The following is a 23628-nucleotide window of genomic DNA, read 5'->3' on the forward strand; positions in this document are numbered from 1 at the left end:
AAAGAATTTTAAGAATAAACGAATTTTAAAGGAGTCACCACCTAATTTTACGAAAAACTAGGACACCAATTAATTAGTTAACTAAAATAATGTCTACAAAACCAATAGATTCTAGGAAAGGGATTCAAGTTATTTCGAAGGAAAGGTGTTAGACATCCTTCGAAATCTACAATTGTGGGTTTCAACTGAGTTCATTTTTTTCAAATTGAGGAAGATATAAAAATAATATACGAGTATAATAAACATGCAATGTACACAAGTAATAAAATAAAATAATAATACAAAAAATGACCTAAAGTTTGAACAACATCGATGTATACAAAATTATTAATAAAAAGTATAATTGGAATTATTTGAATATCTTCAACGGGAAGCAACTTCGTGTACGTGTAAAGACACTTAGTAAAAGTGTTAGTAATAAAAAAATAAGAATAAAAATAAATGAAAAAAAATCGTTTCAAGATAAAAATCCGTTTTATTAAAATGGGAGGCCTTGGAAATCGACGGTAATTTCTTCATCGATCAATTCGAATAAACAATATATATTAAACTTAAACTAAATTTCCGTCTTTAATAATGGTGTGTCCTAGAAAACCGACTAGATATTTTTTTCATTGGTCAATTTTAATATGTGCAACAATAATAACACTATTAAAAGATAAAATGGTAAAATAACAATTTGGAATTCATGAACAGTGAAACAATAATATTCAACATGATGACAATTAATAATGACAACAAGAAGTAAAAAAACTAGAAGAAAGAGGTGTATAAGAAATAAAAACTTAACAATAATTAAAAGCAACATGAAGTTCATCAAAACAAATATTCAAATCGCTATCAACACAAAATAGTTCCAATATTAAGAAATAGTTCTTCCGTCTAAAAAAGAATGGTCTAATTTGAATTGGAACGGATTTAAGAAAAGAAAGAAGATTGTTTAATCTTGTGATTCTAAATAAAAATTATGTCAAATGCACTAAAATGTCGTGTAATCTTGTGGCCTTAAACATATCACGAGAAAAGTTAAAGTTAAGTTGTTGCTCAAAAAGGAAAGCAATCATTCTTTTTGGAACATACTTAAAAAAAACTGGAACATTCTTTTTGAAAAAAAATGGAGTAGTATAAAAATAACATTTCAAAATAAAAAGGTAAAAAAATTGGAGACAAAACAAAGATGTCTTACCTGAGCTTAGTGCTCACCGATGGTGGTTTCATTTTCGATCTGGAGCTGGTTCGAACAAGAGATCGGAGCTCATCTAGTCGTCGGGTTTCACCCCAAAAAGGCAAATATGGTCGTATTCAAACACCTGCAATACAAGAAAAATCGTAAAGAGAAAAGAGGATGAGGAATGGTTCGTTTTGGGTCTTGTTTGGAGTTGTTATTGTTGAATTAGGTCTTAGACCTAACTTATACTCCAAAAACTAGCTCAAAGGGAGGAGGATTGTCCAACCCTTATAAGGAGTTCACCCATCTCATTAAACACCATGTGGGAATTTTTTTCATTCTTTAACACCCCATCTCACACCTAGTGCTTAGCATCTGGTAAATGGACAATTTTGATTATAGGGACCCCAACATTAGGTGAGACGGGCCCCTTCTCTGATACCATGTTGAATTATGTCTTAGACCTAACTCACACTCCAAAAGCTAGCTCAAAGGGAGGAGGATTTTCCAAGTCTTATATGGAGTCCACCCATCTCATTAACTATAGATTTGGGACTTTTTGTCATTCTTTAACATCCCACCTCACGCCCAATGCTTAGAATTTGGTGCGCGGGGAATTTTTTATTTTGAGGGCCCCAACATCACGTGAGACGGCCCTACTCTGATACCATGTTAAATTAGGTCTTAGAACTAAATCACACCCCACGAGCTAGCTTTTGGGTGTGAGTAAGTGTCACGATCGGAGTCTAGACCCCAGACGACATCGGCGTCGTTGACCTCTCAAAAATTACAGACAAGCCTACTTACGTCATTCTTACTTCGTCCAGGTTAATTCTAGCGGAAAATTTGAAACTTTTTGTTTCTTAACATACATACTAATCATTCTATTAGATTCATAATTGTTCACCATCAACCATATAACATTAAGATCATCAAATGAAAGAAATAGTTTAATATACCATTAAATGTATACTTGCCAAACCAATACAATGTATGAACAAAAGTGGAAAGAAACACTAGTGGAAAAAGAAATACTAGTGGAACATACTCCACTAGCTCAATCCTATAACTAAGCTAGAATATAATGGGCAAGCATCCTTGAAAGCATGAGGGTCTACCAAGTCCGGATAAATGTTCCACGTCTAGATAGTTTCAGCGTCAACCTGTAGCTCTAGCGTCCACTTGTGCCTGCACCTAAAATTGTAGAGTTGTATAGGGTTAGTACACCCTTGTACTAAGTATGGGTATATGCAAGAACACACCAAGGACATGCATGAGTAAAAATAGCTCTTTCCTAACAACATGATTGTAGAAGGTCAAGTCAGTGGACTTGCCAAATTGACATTAGGAAAGTGAGTGAGCTTTCCAAATTTGGATTAAAAAAGTGTATGAGCTTTACAAATTTGGATTAGGAAAGTTATGCCATGAGAGTAACATGCATCATCATACTTAACATTTTGAACACAGCACACAACAACGTACACATAGCACATATCATAATTTATATAACACATAACGTTGTTCATATCATTCATTTGTATGCCATGAGACCTTGGAATCATGGAATTGACATTAAGACTTCCCAAAAATGAGGGCTCAACATATGGGAACCCAACTAGGGTGTTTGATTTAGTAAACATAGAGTCTGTTTCATTCATTCATATGTACTTCATTTCATTTCATTCATGGGTCAGTGTAAACACCAGCTATACCTAGGATGTAGTCTAAGAATTTCATCGGGTTCGTTGTGCAATGACCAAGAATTATCTAATGTCATTGCTTGAGTCGAAGTCACCTCTTGATCATCCTGCCCTAACACATTTGGTACCACTCATTTCATTATGTGCACCATTTGAGGGTGGCCTCATTCATTCATTCATTGGGAACTTTAACTTTAACCGACATAGATCATGTGAGCATAATGAAATCCAATGTCATGAAACCCCACAATGAAAATAGGTGGAATCACCAGCCAAAGTAACCCAAAACATGCTAGCGTACATGGGAATTGAACCCCGCTAGATCCGTATATTGGAAGTATAGGTTCGAAGACTAGTATATATAAGGAGACTCATACCTGGCATGCCGAACAGTATCATCTCATTAGAGTTACGTGAACCTCCGCCCTTCCCGAAAGAAGGCATCACTTCTCATAGCTAGTCTATCGGTGCTCAATATAAAGTTTCATTACATTCAACTCATACGTCATGGAAGTTGGCTTCTAGTATGAGGACATCATAGCTAAATAGATTGTTTCTCATCACATCATTAGTATTAAGGGTGTTAATCTCAATACTTTCAATAGAGTGTTCATAGAGACTGGTCTCTTCATTAACTTTCAACTCTCATAGGTGAGTACATTTTGTTAACATTTACTTAGGCTCATTTGAGATTGCTCTCATCTTTTACATTAGTCTCATATCATGTTGTCACCACATTCATCAACATTAGCATATTTGCTCTTCATAATTACTCACTCTTTTTACGTGAATGTTCATTTCATCATATGCCAATGCATTTGGCCATTTGTGTGTTTCACACTCTTACTTAACCCTTCTAGGGTTTCAACTTTTCATTACATAATAATCATTTCATCGTATGACAATTCATTATGCCATTTAATGTGTTTTACTCTCGTACTTAACCCTTCTAGGGTCACATAATTTCATTACATACATTCTTAGGTTCACTTATTTTTAAACATATGCTAGACTTATGGGTCTATACATACAAGCCATGAGGCTTCATTCATAGTTCGTTTAAATGATTCATATCTTCCTAAGATTATATAGTACAAGACTTGTGCGTCTTGTATGTATGCCAAGATATTGATTTCGATCTAACTGGGCAGCATTATTCTTGAAGATTTAACTCACTAATGACTTGTGCATCTATACGGAATTTGGGCAAGGAAACCCGGTTTTCAAATCTCTTAAACAACACTTACAATTTTTTATTCATTTTGGTTTGATCCATATGGCTTGGGGACCCAAGTTCTAGCCCCAATGCCTTCATTTTATTTTTCTCTTAATTTCTCTCTTCAATTTTTTCTTAATGGAACTAAGAGGATGTGGGATTGAACCCCCACAACCACATTAGTTTTTATTTTCAGTGCCTTAAAATTCCTCTCCTTTGTCCGAGGGGTTGTGGGTTCGAACCCCTATAGCCCCTCTTTAATTTCTTTTTATTTTTTCCTTAAATCTGCCTAGCCCACATAGCCCCTCTTTAATTTCCCACGCCTCACATCTCTTTTCTTTCATTTCCTTTGACTCTCCTTCACTGCCTAGAGGTCGTGGGTTTGATTCTCACGCCTCACATATCTTTTCTTTCATTTTCTTTACTCTCCTTCACTGCCTAGAGGTTGTGGGTTCGACTCCCACGCCTCACATTAAGCATTACTTAGCCTAAAATGTGATGAAATTGAATATGCTAAGTATTACTTAATGTGATGAATATTCTAGCATATTTAATGTGTCTAGAATGATGCACATAATGATGCTAAGTAATGCTTAATGTGATGAAATCCAGTGTCATGAAATCCCACACCGAAAATAGGTGGAATCACCAGACAAAGTGATCCAAAACATGCTAGCGTAATGGGAATTGAACTCCGCCAGATCCCTATATTGACAGTATAGGTTCGAAGACTATGAGATTTAAGGAGACCCAAACCCGACATGTCAGACAGTCTCATCTTATGAGAGTTACGTGAACCTCCGCATTTCTCGAAAGAAGGTCTCACTGCTCATAACTAGTCTATCAGTGCTCAGTATAAGGTTCTATTACATTCAACTCATACATCATGGAAGTTGGCTTCTAGTTTGAGGACATCATAGCTCAATAGATGATTTCTCATCTCATCATTAGTATTAAGTGTTTTAATCTCAATATTTTCATTAGAGTGTTCATAGGACTGGTCTCTTCATTAACTTCACACTCTCATAGGTGAGTACATTTTGGTAACATTTACTTAGGCTCATTTAAGATTGCTCTCATCTTTTACATTAGCCTCATATCATGTTGTCACCACATCCATCAACATTAGAACATTTGCTCTTCATAATTACTCACCCCTTTTTACGTGAATGTTCATTTCATCATATGCCAATGCACTTGGCCATTTGTGTGTTTCACACTCTCACTTAACCCGTCTAGGGTTTCATCATTTCATTACATAATAATCATTTCATCATATGCCATTGCATTTGGCCATTTAGTGTATTTTACACTCGTACGTAACCCTTCTATGGTTATATAATTTCATTACATACATCTTAGGTTCACTTATTTTAAACGTATGCTAGACTAATGGGTCTATACATACAAGCCATGAGGCTTCATTCATAGTTCGTTTATGTGATTCATATCTTCCTAAGATTATGTAGTACAATACTTATGGATCTTGTATGTATATGCCAAGATATTGATTTCGATCTAACTGGGCAGCATTATTCTTGAAAAAATTTAACTCACATATGACTTATGCATCTATACGGAATTTGGGCAAGGGAACCCGCTTTTTAAATCTCTTGAACAACATGTACATTTTTTTATTCATTTTGGTTTGATCCATACGGCTTGGGGACCCATGTTCGAGCCCCAATGCCTTTATTTTATTTTTTTCCTTAAATTTCTCTCTTCATTTTTTGCTTAATGGAACTAAGAGGATGTGGGATCGAACCCCCACAACCACATTACTTTTTATTTTCATTGCCATTAAGTTTCTATCCTTTAGCCGAGGGGTTGTGGGTTCGAACCTCCATAGCCCCTCTTTAATTTCATTTTATTTTTTCCTTAAATCTGCTTAGGAGGTCGTGGGTTTGATTCCCACTCCTCACATCTCATTTCTTTCATTTCCTTTGACTCTCCTTCACTGACTAGAGGTCGTGGGTTCGATTCCCACGCCTCGCATTTCTTTTCTTTCATTTTTCTTTACTCTCATTCACTGCCTAGAGGCGGTGGATTCGACTCTCACGCCTCACATTTTTTTTCTTTTACTCTTCCTTAAATCTGATTGAGAGGTGGTGGGTTCGAATCTCACTCCTCTCATTTTTTATTTTTTCTTATAAGTTACATTTTCCAGCCAATACCATGGTTCGAATATCCTTCACCACATTTCTTTTTACTTCTTTATTTTCATGAGGTCACGGGTTCAATCCTCCATGACCTCACTTGTTTTAATTCATTTTTTCAACATTTTGAACCCTCTTAGCTGACCGAAATTCATCACTAGAAGCTGAAAATTTTCTTTTAATTTTCAGCATCCTTTTATCAAGTAACACCTTAGTTCTTAGGGGAATTTCGTAGTGCATTTTAAACGTTTTAGGTGCGTTTTCATGGATTCGTTTAGCCAAGAGATTATCCCTCAGATCAGCCACATTTCAACTTATATGAACATCACATTTACATCAACATGTGTACATGAAATATAAAGAACTATCATGTCATTTCAAGTCCTAAACCATGAACAATATCCACGACAACACACACACATACACACGTAGTTACATTTTCAAAAATATCAACATAAGTCACATAATTCTAAACATACATATAAACAGATAATCATCCTGAAAACACGTTTCATCCCTAGTTTTCTACCAGCAAACATAACCAACCTATGATTCAACGGGAGCTAGTGACAAGGATATGCAACGGGAAACAATCCTAGTTTTTGGAATGAATATTCTGAACCATAAGGATTCTCTTGGGAAAGGGACCAAGAGATAAGAGAACCCATAACCTCGACTTGCTTCCCAAAGAACCCCTCCAAACACACATCGAAATGCAAGAGCTTCAACACAAACTTCACGGAAAAACCTATTTGCCTAACGTGTTTGATTAGTTGTTTGTTCATAATTTTCGTTGTGAGTTCTGCAAGTGTGAAGAACTTTGGTTTACCTACTGTTTTTGTACGTTATTTGTCAGAAAAAAACATGAGTGACAGTGATAGAGACGTGAGAGAGAGAGATGAGTGTGGGAGAGAAGAGTTTTCTTAGGCATAGGAGTCTAGTTTAGGACTTAATCAAATAAGGTTTAATTTAATTATTAAAAATTTGATTTCCTTTTATTTTAAATAAGCTAATAAATAATTAATATAAATTAATTACATTAATTTACACACTTAAATCAAAAACAATTTAATTCATTGTATTCACCTAGGTTCGAACCCGGGTGGAGCAAGACTTCACTTCAAGAGCCAAATTTTGTTCCTGTCTCCCCAAAATGCCCCTCGACCTTATTTATTAAATAATTAATTATATATTTATGGTAATTACGATACTAAACTTAGCCTGGAAAAATACCATCTTACCCCTAGACCCTTCAAACCTTAGATTTTCCCTTTTTATGTCCGGTAAAGACTCTTTCAAGTAAATCTTCGTTTTCGAGAGCCCTACATGGTTGGACCCAATCTTTCCTAGCTCAAATAACTCCCCAAATTAGTTGGCTTGGATGTATCAAGAATTCCGAGGTCTAAATCTACGCGCATTAATCCATGTGAACCTGATCTAATCGTTGGCATTCTAGACACATTAAGCATTGCTTAGCATATCCATTTTTAGGGTTGTTACAGTTAGGCCCAAGACCTTATTTCACAATTTTTGCTGGAGGTCATGTTTCGTGGTGGTGTCTTTGGTTGTTGTCGTTTCTGGGTTCTTTTGGTGGTTGTTTTGGTCACAGAAGAGGTGGAAGAAGAAGGATAAATGTGTTTTGATGGTGAAACTTAAGTAGGATCTAGTATAGTGGTGTGAGCTTCAAGCTCGAGTTCTGATTGTTTGAGGGGTCGTTTTCTATTTGGAATTGGCTGAAGTTATAGTTGTGTTTGGAGTTGGGAACTGCTGGTTGTTTGAGGTTAAGTGTGCTCGCTGGATTGCTGCTTTTGTTGTTGGTTCGTTGGAGAACATGGGAAATGGGATCGTTTCCGGTAGCTTTGGGTTGAGGTTTCTATCATCTTGGTTGATTCCTTTGGTGGAGTTCTTTGGAGTTGTTGGTTGCTATTGTTATTGCCGCTGGCAGAAACAAAAAGAAGGGTAAAGGATGCTTGGGTTTTTGGTTTGGGGTTTTGTATTATCGGAGTTTCGTCAAATTTCAGGGTGGTGGCAGTCAGAAGTTTAATGAATAGTAAAACCCTTTATGAATAATCTTAAAATTTCCAAATCAAATCTAAATATATGTTACCACCACTAACTTAATCACTAAGAAACGACTTAAATAGAAAATCGAAAATCACATATAGTACAATATTACTACGTTAAAATCAAGGGCGAAAAATAACTAGCTAATAAATATGTGTATGAAATATTATTCATATTCGAATGAATTTCAAAATTATGCAAAACATCAAAATAAATATGAACAAACGTAACCAAAAAAATGAATATTAAAAATGTAATGAAAGTGACTAATAACATGTAAAAAAATGCAATTTAACAGAACTAATGATATAATCAAAATGAATAAATATTTTATCGTAATCAACCAGTTGTGACAAAAAATAATGCAATTAAAATTAACTGATAAAAATCCTAAAATTTCCACAAATAAGGATAAATATCGACGAACTTTTAAAAAAATTATAAAAAATGTATAGTGAACTATTGAATAAATAAAACTTAAAAATTACGAATTTTAAAAAGTATTAAGCCAAAATTTTTTGGTGTCAATAGTAACCACCAGGTATGATGCTTCAAGCTGATCTACAATGTAAATCAAAAGTAATATGTAGCCTAGCCAAGATATTAGTCCAGCCCGAATGGTACCTTAAGCTGATAAGAGTATATGCAACTAAAAGGTGCAACAAATAAAGTAAAATGGACTTTTTACCACTTTCATGCAATATATCAAGCACTTTCAACTAATTAAGAATAACCTCTTTTGGTAGATCTGCTCATTAAAGATTCATTTAGCTCAATAATTGATGTCATCAATGCCTAAGTTTTTCCTTCTCTAATCAAATGTTTATGATTTGAAGCTATGAAGGTATTTGGACAAGACAAGGACTAAAGTTTATAAGAATGGCCAAAAAATACAAATAAAAATGCAAAGTAATCATTATGGATCTACTAACATAAATAACGAATCGCCCATGGAGCATGACTTCACCTATGTTGACAATGTATTAAGTCACCCCTCAAGATTAGTTGGTGATTTGATACAAGAAGGGGTATTTGCCCAAACACCCAAGGTGAAGCAATTGATATCGATGAATCTGACAGTGTTGAAACATAAGATTAAACCTAAAAGGACGATACAAAATAAAGTTCAACGATTTGCGAAATTTAGAAAAAAAGAATGCCAACAAGATATCCTAGTGAAACTTAAACCCCTGAGTTTGGAGCATGGAAAATGTGAACCAAAGGAAGAAGGGTGCTTCGTCGAATGCGGTGGACAAATTGAGCTAACGTCGCTGAAAATGAAATGGAACTACATATTGAAATTTTTTTTGGGAAACTATAAATAGCCTAGAGGAGAGAGAAAGAGTGACAAAAAAATGAGAGAAACACTCTGACCTTTCTAAAGAGAGAAACATCTTTCATTGAGAAAAAACACTTTTAATTATTGAATCTTTGAATTATAAACTTGAATTGGAGAATTTGAAGTGGGATTTGAAGTGAGTCTGCTTTTAAACACTCAAGTTCATGCTATCTATGGCTTCTCTTGAGCAAGGTATAATTTACTTACACTTTGTATTGTGTAGCTAAAACATTAAACCTTTAGTTGTGACTATGGGGTTGAGTGTTTATTTAATTTAGTAGATTTGTTGAATGGCTTTGTTTATGGCTGTTAATTAAAAATTTGAATGATTATCGATGATTAACTCATGAATCATAATGGACAACTTAATTTTAGCTCCAATCTCCGACTGATGCTTGAAAGAGGTCAATTGGAGTGGGAATTAGTTCAATATTATCAATTCAGGTTTGATGTCTAGAAAGAGAGGTTATGAGTTAGATCTATTTGCCCAATTCTTGATAGAGGGATAGAGTAAGGTATTGGATTGTCTATAAATGACATATAATGAGATTAAAAGGAGATTCTATGCAAATATACGATGAGATCGAAAAAAGATTAACACAATTGACGATGCCTAAATGCATTGAGCAATTCTACTACACGCCATGTTATATCAACAATTAATTACCACACCCCAAAAGTCTTTCAATTTTGTGAGTCATCGACTATTTCCATTTTAATAATTGGGTTTTGAAATTGCTATTAAAGTTGGTGGACTTCACCACCCATTTGTTCTATTTTAACTTCAAGTGACTTCATTACTTGTTAATTCTAGAATTAGATTAGTAATACATTCAGGCTATAGTTAATAGTGATACATTGTTACCTTATTCATATCAGATAAGAAGTTCTAATATTTAAGACTTCAAATTAATTATCTTACATTATATATTGTACTACACTACTACTAATATCGAAGTTTAGCTGTATATACATTTTTTTCTTGTTCATATTGGTAGGATGTTCTAATATTTAGGGCTTTAAATTAATTAATTATCTGATCTTATGTAAGTTATACTAATATTTAGGCTTTGATTAGTTTATGCTGGACTCTAACCATTTTTTTTTTGAGGTCCTTTTTTTAAAAAAAATCAAATTTTATTGTGGAACATTCTTGAAACAAGATATTCCATCCATATAGTTAAGGATGCATTATATAAAGACAAAATTACGTAAATACATAGCTTAAGATGTATCAATTTTCTAAAGTTTCCTTCTATTTACAAAAGTTATAAAAAAATTCTCTTAGATACATTCCTATCTCCTCTCCGATGCATTCATATCCCCTCTCTAATACATCACTATCCCCTCTTGGATACATTCTTATCTCCTCTCGGATGCATCTATCTCATTAAGTAATGTATCATTTGCAATGTATCAAACAACCAAAAATGTATCTGAGAGACATGAAATTTTAAGATTTTTTTAATTGAGAAAACTTCCGAAATAGAATATAATTAGCTCCCAATGTATGATATTTCGTATCTCTTATATAAATTGTACTACACTACTTCTAAAGTATGGTGTTTGCCGTTTAGTTTATAGTGATACGTTCTTTTTCTTGTTCATATTAGCTAGGAAGTTTTAATATTTAGGGCATTAAATTAATTTTTTATCTAATCTTATCTATTATACTGCTAGCTAGTAAAATTATTTGTGCTTCGCGCGGAAACTAAGTATCACAAAATTTATAAAGTATTATTTAAAGTATATTCGGCATTATAACTAAAACACTATATTATCTTACATGCAAGATTACATAATAACAAACATTAATAATATAAAGGAAAATAAAAATTATTACTTCTTACCATTATCCTTAATAACATAAATATAAATTAATGATTGTTAAAAGAAATACCAGGATTCATAACAAAAGAAATGGTCTTAGTGAGTCATTCAACATGACCAAAGTACACAAATATTTAATTGTGAATGAGGAGGAGGAGGAGAAGGACGTACACAAATATTTAATTTTGAATAAGGATGAGAAGAAGGAGAAGGAGAAGGAGAAGAAATATTAAGGGTTGCAACTATTTGGAAAAGTTGCAACCCTTCGGAAAGCTTACAACCTTTCATAAAAGTTGCAACTTTTCATAAAAGTCGCAAATCTTTATCAAAGTCGCAATTTTTCATAAAAGTCACAACTTTTCATAATGGTCGCAATTCTTCATCAAAGTCGCAACTTTTCATAAGAGTCACAACTTTTCATAAAGTCTCAATTTTACATCAAAGTCACAACTCTTTATTAAAAGTCATGACTTTTTATAAAAGTCATAACTTTTCACGGAATGGAAAGGATAGTTTTGGTAATAAAATAAATTAAAAGAGAATCTTAATTTTTAATGGCGCCACGTAGGCGGACTTAAGGTTTTCTTGTGTGTGTGCGCGCGCACGCGTGCGCGTGCGTGTGTGCTCATGTGTGGGTGTGTGTGTGTGAGATATTTAGACTTTAATTAGTCAATGACGGACTAACAATTTCTTTAAGGTCCTCTTTGTATTTTCTTTTTTGGGAAATTCTATTGTTTATATATATATATATATATATATATATATATATATATATATATATATATATATATATATATATATATTCATCCCTACAATTAAGGATACATTTTTTGGTTATGTTCATTCATCCCTACACATGATGAATTATATAATTCTTTCGTTGTGGTTGTTTTATTGGAGATAAGTATTTCATTGTGTCAATTCAATAACTTCCATTTTCATTATTAATTAAGGAAATATTTTATTTTATTTTATTTTAGCGTTAATTGCTATCTTTAAAAAAAAATACACTTTTTACATGTAGTTTGTGTTATTGATTGACGTGCTAAATACATGAACTACACATATACTAAAATTAGAAGAACACTTATCTTGACATTTAAATAAATATAATGTTGCATATACTGTAACTTTAGTTGTAATATTATATACTTCATTTATTTTTATGCAATATATCATAGTGACGTGACATACATGTGAAACACACATACACTTATATATTTATATTTATATATAAATAAATAACAACAAATATAATTACATTATCACATAAAATAAAACTTAATGAAGTTAACTATAAGTAACAATTAAAAAAATGCAAATGTAAACGTAAATAGATTTTTATATAATATGTAAAATCAGCGAGATGTAATAGATTTTAATCACAATAGTAAATAATAATATTTATAAAAAAGTATACTTGTAAATTATGAGTATAAACTTTTTAAAAATAAAAAAAAATGCATGATTTATTCAGTAACAAAATGGTAAGTGCAATATATTGGAATGAAAAAGAAAGAACAAGAGAGAAATAGAAACCAACAAAAATACCCAACTGGGTTCTATAAATTTTAAGCTAAGTGATAAACCATGTCACTTTATTCGTTGTTTTACGGTAAACAATGTCACTTTAATCATTATTATACTTCAAATAGTTTACCATCATATTGACCGAAATATGATGAATAAATATCATTGTCAAGACTTGAGGCTATACTCTAGACGTGATCGACACTTGAGAATCAATGTTGGTCTCCAAACGAACCTCATCCTAATTAACTACTAGTAGAAGACTAACTTAAACATACATAATCATTAAATTGAAAGAAACATTTTTAAAAATAGCTTACTAAATCTCAAAATGTTGTTGAATATATTGTGTATGAAACAAAAGTTTTAAATAAAATATTTGAAACTGAAAAACTCGTCTAAATTGTCTATCTATGAAACCTCTTCTATTAAGGAAGGATGTTGGGACAAGACCAACGATACCTTAAAATACAAACTGGCTAGTAACTTTGAACTTCTCTAGAATACGAAGAGGCTCACCAAAGATAATATGGCTGAGTAAACAAATTAATGAATTGAATGACCGAAAGCAACACAACTGAATGAAAGGACTACAACATCCTAATGAACTAAACATATTGAAAGCAATAAAAAGGATCATGTAAAAGCAAGGAGACTCACTGATATACCGTGGTTTCATAGTATTTTTATTGTTTTTTCCTTAAGTTTAGTGTGAGTTCAAAAGCCTGTTTGTAATGATTTTTATGTTAAGTTTCTCCTTATTTACAGAAAATCTATCCAAAGATGAACGCGAAAGTTTTTGAGCGAAGAAATGCAGAAGAGACCACCTACGGAGCTTATGACGGTCTATCGAGCCTGTGAAGGTCCATAGGTGGCATCGTAGTGAAGCTGCTGAAGGAAGATGGGGAAGTCTGACTTAGTGTGGGATTACGAAAGTCCACGACGGACCGCATCATAGCCACGACGGTCCGTCCTGCTGGTTCATCGTACTGATCAGAGAGTAGTCTCAGTACCCAAATTTCAAGAAGTTTAAGTATTATGGAACGGAGACCCTCGATGGATCATCGTGCTTGGAACGGTCCATCATACCTGTCTGTTGAAGGTAATGAAGAAAGCAGAAGAAGAATTTGTGAAGTATGGGTGACGGAGGCCATGACGGCTCGTCGTGACCACGATGGTTTGTCGACTCGGACACGATTTGATAGATTTTCAGTAATTAGAGTCCTTCTTTTATTAGGTTTTTGTTTTTATTATTAATAGTTCGAAAAACCTCATTTTTGGGGTTAGACTCTTTGATGTTAGACTTTTTGAGAGGAGACTTTTTGATAGTTAAACTTTTGGTTAGTTCTCTTGTTCAAGTATTGAAGGATTAATTTCAACATTTGTTACACTTTTTCTGGAATTGATTGTTGGTGCTTTTGTTGATTAATCAAGTGAATTTCTGGATTTTATTCTTTCTCATCAAAGTAAGTGCATGAATCCTTATATTAAATATATGAATAGTGTGATTATGACTATGGATAACTAAACTCCATAACTAGGGTTGTGGGAACCATGGGTGAGGGATAAAGTAAAATCTAACTAAAATAGCAATTCTAGAATAGTGTCTTGCATGGATTGATAATTCTTTTGTTTAGAAGTCTTTTTAACGGATGGCCAACATTAGAACTCGCCTTAATGTCACTTGCCGGACCAAGGAGGTAGATAATAGGAAAAGAATTATCAAAATATATTTAGTGTATACTATATAATAGGCTAGTGTCGATTGGTACGAGGTAATAACTTAGTCAAATATCGAATACAATGCTTAATATGAGGTAAAGATAAGGGTTAGTATAACAACACATGTAGCCGGCCGAAGGTGCGGAGTGAAATTTTCTAGATGCCGGACCAAGGATTTAGCGATACATAACTTATCACTTTACATGCAAGACACTATGAAAGAATTGTTATAGTTAGAATTATCAAGTTAGGAACATGTGGGGAACATTTAAGCCCTAATTACTTTTATTAATTGATTAAGCTCCAAGATTTGAATTTGTTAGTTGTTTACTTTAGTTTGGTTGATTTTTTTTAATTAATTTAGAAATAAAACCCCCGTTTATTGTCTTTTGTTTTCTAAGGAAATAATTGACTAAATAATAGTAATAATAGAATAAAGTTATGTCTGAACTATTTCCTCGTGGGAACGATCCCAACCTCATTAGTTGGGTTCTTTACTTGATACGACCGCTTTACTTCTTATTTGAGAAGTAAGTTTTAGTGTATTAAATTTTGGCGCCGTTGTCGGGAAAGTAACTTTTAGATTAACTTAAACTTATTGCTAAAGTTTAGTCAATATTTTCTTAATTTTACTTTTCTATAGTTTTTTATTCTTGTAGAACTATCTTCCTTGTATGCCAAATACACGGAGAAGAAGAGAACTCTTGTTTTCCTACGATCATGAATTAGAGCGTCCACTATGCAATATGAATCGAAACTTGGATATTAACAATGATGATCCAAACCAAAATATCCTAGATCCGGTTGATGTTCTTGGTCAGTTATTACCCGATGATCCTTGTGAAAATCAACAAAGGGGACAAAATCCCGCTCCATGCTCTCAAGAATACTACAGAGGTTATAATAATATTGCAGACTCTGTTGGGCCATTTTTTTCCCCCCTCTACCACAAGGCCACACCTTTGTGGTAACTAGTAGTCTGATGCAAATGCTCACTGCTAGAGATTAGTTTTCAGGGCTACCTTTTAATGACCCACATGCTCATATAGCTAAGGTAAGGGCAGTGTGTAAAATTTGTGTATGGAGGCCTCATTTGGATTTGGATATAGTAGGTCTAAGAGTATTTCCTCTCTCACTGACGGGAGAGGCTGCTATTTGGTTCACTGAGCTCCCTTGTAACTCAATTTTCACTTGGAACAAATTAAGGGACGTTTTCTTAGCACGTTACTACCCAGTCTCCGAGAAAATAAATAACAAAGACAGAGTGAACAACTTTGTGGCACTACCAGGAGAGTCAGTTAGCAGTTCTTGGGATATATTCACTTCATTTTTGAGAAGTGTACCCGATCACCGCATAGATGATGAGTCACTGAAAGAATACTTCTATCAGGGACAAGATGATAATAATATAGCGGTATTGGATACTATAGCGGGTGGTTTTTATGGGGAGTGTCCTTATGCCGAGATTGCCAGAAAATTAGAGAAAATCTCCCGGAATAATAAAGCTTGGAGTACTAGGAAGTCAGATACTGGAAGAAATGACTTCGCAGTGCAATCCACTCACAACCCAGCCACAGATGAGATTCGTGAAGAGATGGCTCAGATGAGAACTGAGCTTGGGTTGGTATTAAAACATGTCACTAGGGGTGCAGAAAAAGATAAAAATACAGTTAACTACTTGTCTAAACCACCACTACCAAATGATGAATGTTATTATAAGGAGGATTCCTATGCAGTAAATAACCAGACTAGGGGTTTCCGAACGAGGCCCAAGACTCAAATCAAGAGAATTGGCGCCAAGGTCAACGAAACCAAGGTCGGATCTATGGTAACTATAACCGTGAGGGTCATTATGTCCGAGATAGAAATTACAACCGCGACAACAACTTCAACAGGGGTAACTATGGTAACAGAAATGATAGGAATGGGCCCTATGTTCCTCCTCTAAATCATGAAGTTGCCCCTAGGGATGATGGAGGTAGTATGGCGCAAGTTGAGGATATGTTGCACAAAATGATGAGGAGGTTCAATACTATTGATGAGCACTCTAAAGAGTTAAGGAGAGATTTAGCGGGTATTGGTTAGAAAGTCGATACACATGCAATATCGATTAAGCAGCTTGAGTTGCAAATGGCCCAATTATCTGTGATTGTGAACGCACGGCAACCGGAAACTCTTCCTAGCAACACTGTCCAAAATCCAAAGAATGATGGACACTGTATGGAAATCACTACTCGCGGTGGTAAGAAAACCATTGACTTACCTATGCCGTCTAATGAGGAAAAGGTGATAAAAGATAATGATAAAGTGGTAGAGGTTAGTGGTGAAGTAGAAAATAACACTGGAAAGGTTGTTGAAGTGCCTAAAAAGGTAACTCCCATGCCTAGACCACCACCCACATTTCCTCAAATATTAGTGAAAAAGACCAAGGATGGTAAATATAGGCGTTTTATAACAATGTTGAAGTATCTTTCTATCAATGTCCCTTTGGTAGAAGCTTTAGAACAAATGCCCGATTATGCCAAGTTTATGAAAGATCTAGTTACAAAGAAATGATCGGTCACTTTTGAGGATGATGATAGAATGCAAAATTGTAGTGCTATTGCTACAAGATCTCTGGTACAAAAAAAAGATGATCCGGGTGCATTCACTATTCCTTGTACAATCGGGTTATTACATATTGCGAAAGCATTATGTGATCTGGGGCCAAGCATAAATCTCATGCCCCTCTCGATTTACAAGAAGTAGGGGTTGGGTGATCCAAAGCCCACTGCGACGCGGCTACTGATGGCCGATCAAACAGTAAAAAGGCTTATAGGGATACTCCATGATGTGCTAGTAAAAGTGGAGTCGTTCATATTTCCAGCAGATTTTGTTATTCTTGATTGGGAAGTCGATTTTGAAGTGCCTATTATTCTTGGGAGGCCATTCCTTGCTACGGGTAGAGCCTTAGTTGATATGGAAAAGGGGCAAATGAAGTTTCGGTTGAACAATGAAGAATTGAACTTCAACATTTGTAGGTCCATGAGGCAAAGTGGTGAGCTCCAATCGGTATCTGTTATATCCTACAAAGTTGGTAAGGCATCCGAGACATAAATAAAAGAACGTCTGGGTGTAGAAGCATTAGCGGCAGTAATCATGAATTTTGATAATGATTACATTGAAGAGTATAGGTCATTAGTCGCGGCTCCTGATCGTGGTGATGTTCGGTTTAAACCGAAGAAATATGAGTTAGACATGAAGAATTGCGAGTCTCCACCCGCGAAACCATCTATAGAGGAGGCTCAAAAGTTAGAAGTAAAAGCTCTCCCACCTCATCTCAGGTATGAATTCTTAGGAAATGATGACACTTTGCCGGTAATCATTGCATCAGACCTGAATGAACAACAAGTTGAGAGTTTGGTGAAAGTGCTAAAAAGGTTCAAAAGAGCTATTGGGTGGACACTCATGCCCGATCATAAGCCAAGTATTGAGCACCAGAGACGCTTAAATCCACCTATGTAAGAGGTCGTGAAGAAGGAAATCATTAAATGGTTGGATGCTGGAGTACTCTATCCGATAGCCGATAGTAGTTGGGTATGCCATGTTCAGTGTGTACCTAAGAAAGGGGGAATGATTGTGGTCCCCAATGAGAAAAATGAACGTGTTCCAATGAGACAGGTTACTGTATGGAGAGTGTGTATGGATTACCATAAATTAAATGCATAGACCGAAAAAGACCATTTTCCTATGCCCTTCATGGATCAGATGTTCGATAGACTTGCCGGAAAAGGGTGGTACTGTTTTCTTGATGGATATTTGGGGTATAATCAGATTTATATTGTACCAGAAGATCAAGAGAAAACAACCTTTACTTATCCATATGGGACCTTTGCATTCAAGAGAATGTCTTTTGGGTTGTGCAATGCACCCGCCACATTTCAGAGATGTATGATGTTAATATTCTCCGACATGGTGGAAGATACTACTGAAGTTTTTATGGATGATTTTTCTGTGGTTGGTGAATCATTTGAGCGGTGTTTGAACCATTTATCTGGTCCTTAAGAGATGTGAAGACTACAATTTAGTACTAAATTGGGAAAAAGTTCACTTCACGGTGAAAGAAAGTATTGTTTTGGGTCATCACATTTGAGAAAAGGTCATAGAGGTTGATCGAGCTAAAGTAGAGGTAATAGAGAGACTTACCCCACTTATCTCTGTAAAAGGTGTGAGAAGATTTATCGGGCATGCAGGTTTTTACCAGAGATTCATCAAAGATTTTTCAAAAATTGCACATCCGTTGCGCAAACTGCTGGAGAAAGATTGTAAATTTTATTTTGATGAATCCTGTCTTAAAGCATTCGGTGAGATAAAATAAAAATTGTTGTCTGCACCTATCATTATTTATCCGGATTGGAACATTCCATTTGAGGTGATGTGCGATGCTAGCGGGTTTCTCTTGGTGTGATATTGGGACAAAGAAGGAACAAAATCCTTCACCCCGTTTACTATGATAGTAAAGCCCTAAATGAAGCGCAGAAGAACTACACAGTGACTAAGCAAGAACTCCTTGCAGTAGTCTTTGTTTTTGAAAAAATTTTCTCCTATTTGCTAGGTACTAGAGTTATAGTTCATACTGACCATTCAGCATTGAGATATTTGATGGCAAAGAAGGATGCGAAACCGAGGTTGATTTGTTGGGTATTACTGCTACAAGAATTTGACTTTGAGGTGATTGATTAAAAGGGATCGAAAATCAAGTTGCCGATCACTTGTCCCGTCTAGAAGATGAAGCTATGAGAGAGTTAGGGGATAAGACTGATACTGATGATACTTTCCCCAAGGAGCATGTATTGGCTGCCTCACAAGACTTGATTCCATGGTTCACAGATTTTGCGAACTATCTGGCTAGCGATATTATTCCACCGGACTTGTCCTTTCATCAAATAAAAAAGTTCATGTACGATGTGAAGAAGTTCTTTTGGGATGAACCATACTTATAGAGGAGTTGTGCCGATGGGCTTATTCGGCGTTGTGTGCCAGAATGTGAGATGTTAAGTGTTTTAGAGGCCTGCCATTCCTCACCCGTTGGTGGACATCATAGTGGTATCCGAACCGCTCATAAAATATTACAATGTGGTTACTATTGGTCAACTCTTCATCAAGATGCTCATGAGTTTGCTAAAGCATGTGATATATGCCAAAGAGATGGCGACATTTCAAGAAAGCAAGAGCTCCCTCTAAACCCCATTCTTGTGATTGAGTTATTTGATGTTTGGGATATTGACTTTATGGGTCCTTCCTTTTGTGAGTTCTCATGGAATGAAGTATATTTTAGTAGCGGTTGATTATGTATCTAAATGGGTGGAAGCTATCGCCCTCGCAAACAATGAAGGGAAGAGTGTCACTGCATTCTTGAAAATAATATATTCTCTCGATTTGGTACACCAAGGGCAATTATTAGTGATGGGGGATCCCACTTTTGCAACAAATTGCTCAAGGGATTATTGGATAAATATGGGGTTCGCCATAATGTGGTCACTCCTTACCATCCTCAAACTAGTGGCCAAGTTGAAGTGTCAAACAGGATGATCAAACAGATATTGTCAAAAACAGTGAATGCTAGTAGAACGGATTGGTCCAGGAGGCTCATTGTGTCATTAACCAGCAACCCAACCTGACCCGGCTGGGGAACTTTTAAAATTTTCAACCTTTAAAAAACCCCACCCCTTCATTTGAACGATTTCTTTCCCTTTTTCTCCCATTCCATCCCTTTCAAACTTCCAACTTCCTACCTCTCTTTCAACTGATCACTTCCCGAAATCCCCAATTCCAAAAATCTTCTTTCCACTGGTCGGAGTCTGCTACTGTGGTTCTGCTCTTGATAACCAAGTGCCTCACTTGCTTGTTTTTTCGCCTCTTCTCAGGTATGTGTCTCTGATCTCTACCCATTTACATTGCATTTTTGTTTTTCAATTGCTATTAGCCTATTTCTTTTTGGTGGGTCTTCATTCTTTGATCCAATCTTATCTTACCTAGGTTGAGAATCCTCGAATTGCTTTTTTAAAACTCGAGAAATTGGTGCTTTAGCATTGCTAGTTTGCAAGGTATTTGGGTTAGAAACATGTAGGTTAACACTAAGTATTCTGATTGAGTCATAGGGGATGATTGTGGCATCCTCAATTTTGTCACTAAATGACAGAACGAGACCCCGATAATGGACCGTCATACCCTTAATGGACCGTCATAGGGTCTGTTCCAACACCCCACTATTCATTTTCAATAAGTGTCCACCAATGAACATCTACAATGGACCATCATTAACACGACGGTCCATCCTGCACAACTGTCATAGTTGTCAGAGACCCTTGTGCTAAGGATCTCCAACTTTTTCTAAGTGTCCTCTGACGGACATCTACGACGGACCCTCATTAACACGACGGTCCGTCCTGCACAACCGTCATGGTTGTCAAAGACCCTTGTACTAAGGGTCTCCCTTTTTTTCAAGTGTCCTCTAATGGACATCTACGACGGACCGTCATACCCTCGATGGTCCGTCCTGCACAACCGTTATGGTTGTCAGCGACCCTATTCTTAAGGGTCTCCAACTTTTTCTAACTGTCCTCTGACGGACATCTAAGATAGACCGTCATTAACACAACGTTCCAAACTTCACAACCGTCATGATTTTCAGAGACCCTTGTCCTAATCCTAAGGGTCTCTATTTTTTTTCCAAGTGTCCTCTGACGGTCATCTAAGACGGACCGTCATTAACACGACGGTCCGTCCTGCACAACCGTCATAGTTGTCAGAGACCCTTGTCCTAAGGGTCACCATTTTTTTCCAAGTGTCTTCTGACGGACACCTACGACAGACCGTCATACCCTCGACAGTTCGTCCTGCACAACTTTCATAACGGTCAGAGACCCCTATCCTAAGGGTCTCGATATTTTTTCTAAGTTCCCCACGACGGACATCGACAAAAGACCGTCATTATCACGACTGTCCATCTTGCTTATCCGTCATAACTGTCAGAGACTTTCCTTCAGGGGTCTCCAAATAAACATAGTTGAAGTAAGCTATGACGGACCCCATGACAGTCCGTCATACTCACGACGAGACGTCACCTGGTCCGTCATGTTTCACTGTTACTTCAGAGATGTCATTACAGCTTTGCTCTTATGTTTATTTTGTGTCGTTTTTTCTTGTCTTGTTTGATCCTTCTAGTACTAATAATGATTCTTTATAGGTAATCTCTCTAATGGCACCGAAACAAGATCGAGTTTACGCATGTGGGCGTTCAAAGTCTGTCGCCCCGTTTGCCCGACTGGTTATAGGCTCTGATGATGAACAAGATCCCGAGTACATGCCCCCAGGCACTTTCACTCCAGCACGAGCTGCACGTGCAACCAGAGCTACGCCCAAAAGGGTGGCATCCGGCATAGTCACTGCCTCCCAGTCTGATGAGGAGCGCACACTTAACCTTCACGGCTAAGTTGTTATGGTTGATTGTCTGCCACTGCCTTTCCGCCACGGCTACTGATAATATAGTTACATGGGATCGCGATGTTCTGATGGAGGCGATGATAGCCGGGTTTGAGGTGGACTTCGCTTGGCCTCTACAGGTGGTCATACACGAGAGGGCTTTCAAGGTCAACACTACTTACCCTTTTCCGTGCATGATATTTTCCTTATGCAGGTTTGCAGGTGTGCCCATCTGGCACATTGATCAGCTCAAGACTCCGCTGGGCACTATTGATATTGACCTCATCAGGGATGAAGCTAATGAGTTGGCTCCACGCAAAGGGAGCCGTCTAGAGTTGTCTCCACTTGGTGAAAATCTGGCTGATACAGTAGCACATGCTCGAATGGCTACGCAGGCTATTTCAGCGACCACTGACACTACCCCGGTCGAGTCTATCCCGAGTAGTAGCACTGCCTCTAGCTCCTCTCACTCAGCCCCTTCCCCACTCTGGTCCCGCTTGCTAGGGTCCAGAAACTAGAGGCTCAAATGGCAACACTTCTGCATCACATCCAGCCTTGGATGCAGAGGTCTATTGCTGAGGCCGAGGAGCGCTTGGACGTAAGATGGCCTTGCACACAGAGCAGAAGATCGCTGAAGTTCATCAGCGCTTAGACGTTTTTGAGTTGCGGGTGCTAGTTTGGCCAGCCCCTCATGTGGACTTTTCGACCCTTCAGGCTGCGGTTGAGAGTCTGTGAGTTGATATTGATAGAGTCTAGGGTGCCTGAGTCTGAGTTCTCTTCTGCAGAGCCTGCTGAGGACACAGTGCTGGCTACTTTATTCGCAAATTATGAGATTCCACCACCTCCCTCTTGAGATCATGCCCAAAAGGCGTAGGGGTCGAGAGGAGGATGAGGCTAGAGAACGGAAGAAGGAGCGCCGTGAGATGGAGGCTGCGAGGAGCGCGTCAAAACAAGGTTGTAGAGTCAGCTGTTGGGGAATCTAGCTTCAAAAATATGGAGACAGCGGGAGGCACTACTGATAGTGTTGTTGCTGATGAGGATACTACTGAGGGTGTCCAGACTACATACGTCGTGGGTTTCAGAGAACCAGACCCACCAGTTTGCTGATCGTCGGTGCTTTGCGCCCAGGTTTGCTTCACCTACCACTCTCGTATTTATGTTTTTTTATGCATTGGGGACAATCGCATATCTTTTTGTTGGGGTGGAGTAAATGGAAAGTGAGTGCTAGGGTGAAGTTTGAGTAGCCCAATTCACGATCCTCTTTTGGGGTTTTCTTGCTTGTGTTCTTTTTCCCTAAGAGGCTGATTATTTTTATTGTTGAACCGGCATGTCTATATCTTGTGTACATAGCATAACTCTAAAGCATGATGGCTAAAATAAAAATGATATGACGATGTAATGAAAATGATGCATGGCTAGGCATAGTAATTGATAAATGT

The sequence above is a fragment of the Solanum lycopersicum genome, chromosome 7 (assembly GCF_036512215.1).
Source record: "Solanum lycopersicum chromosome 7, SLM_r2.1".
Lineage (NCBI taxonomy): Eukaryota > Viridiplantae > Streptophyta > Magnoliopsida > Solanales > Solanaceae > Solanum > Solanum lycopersicum.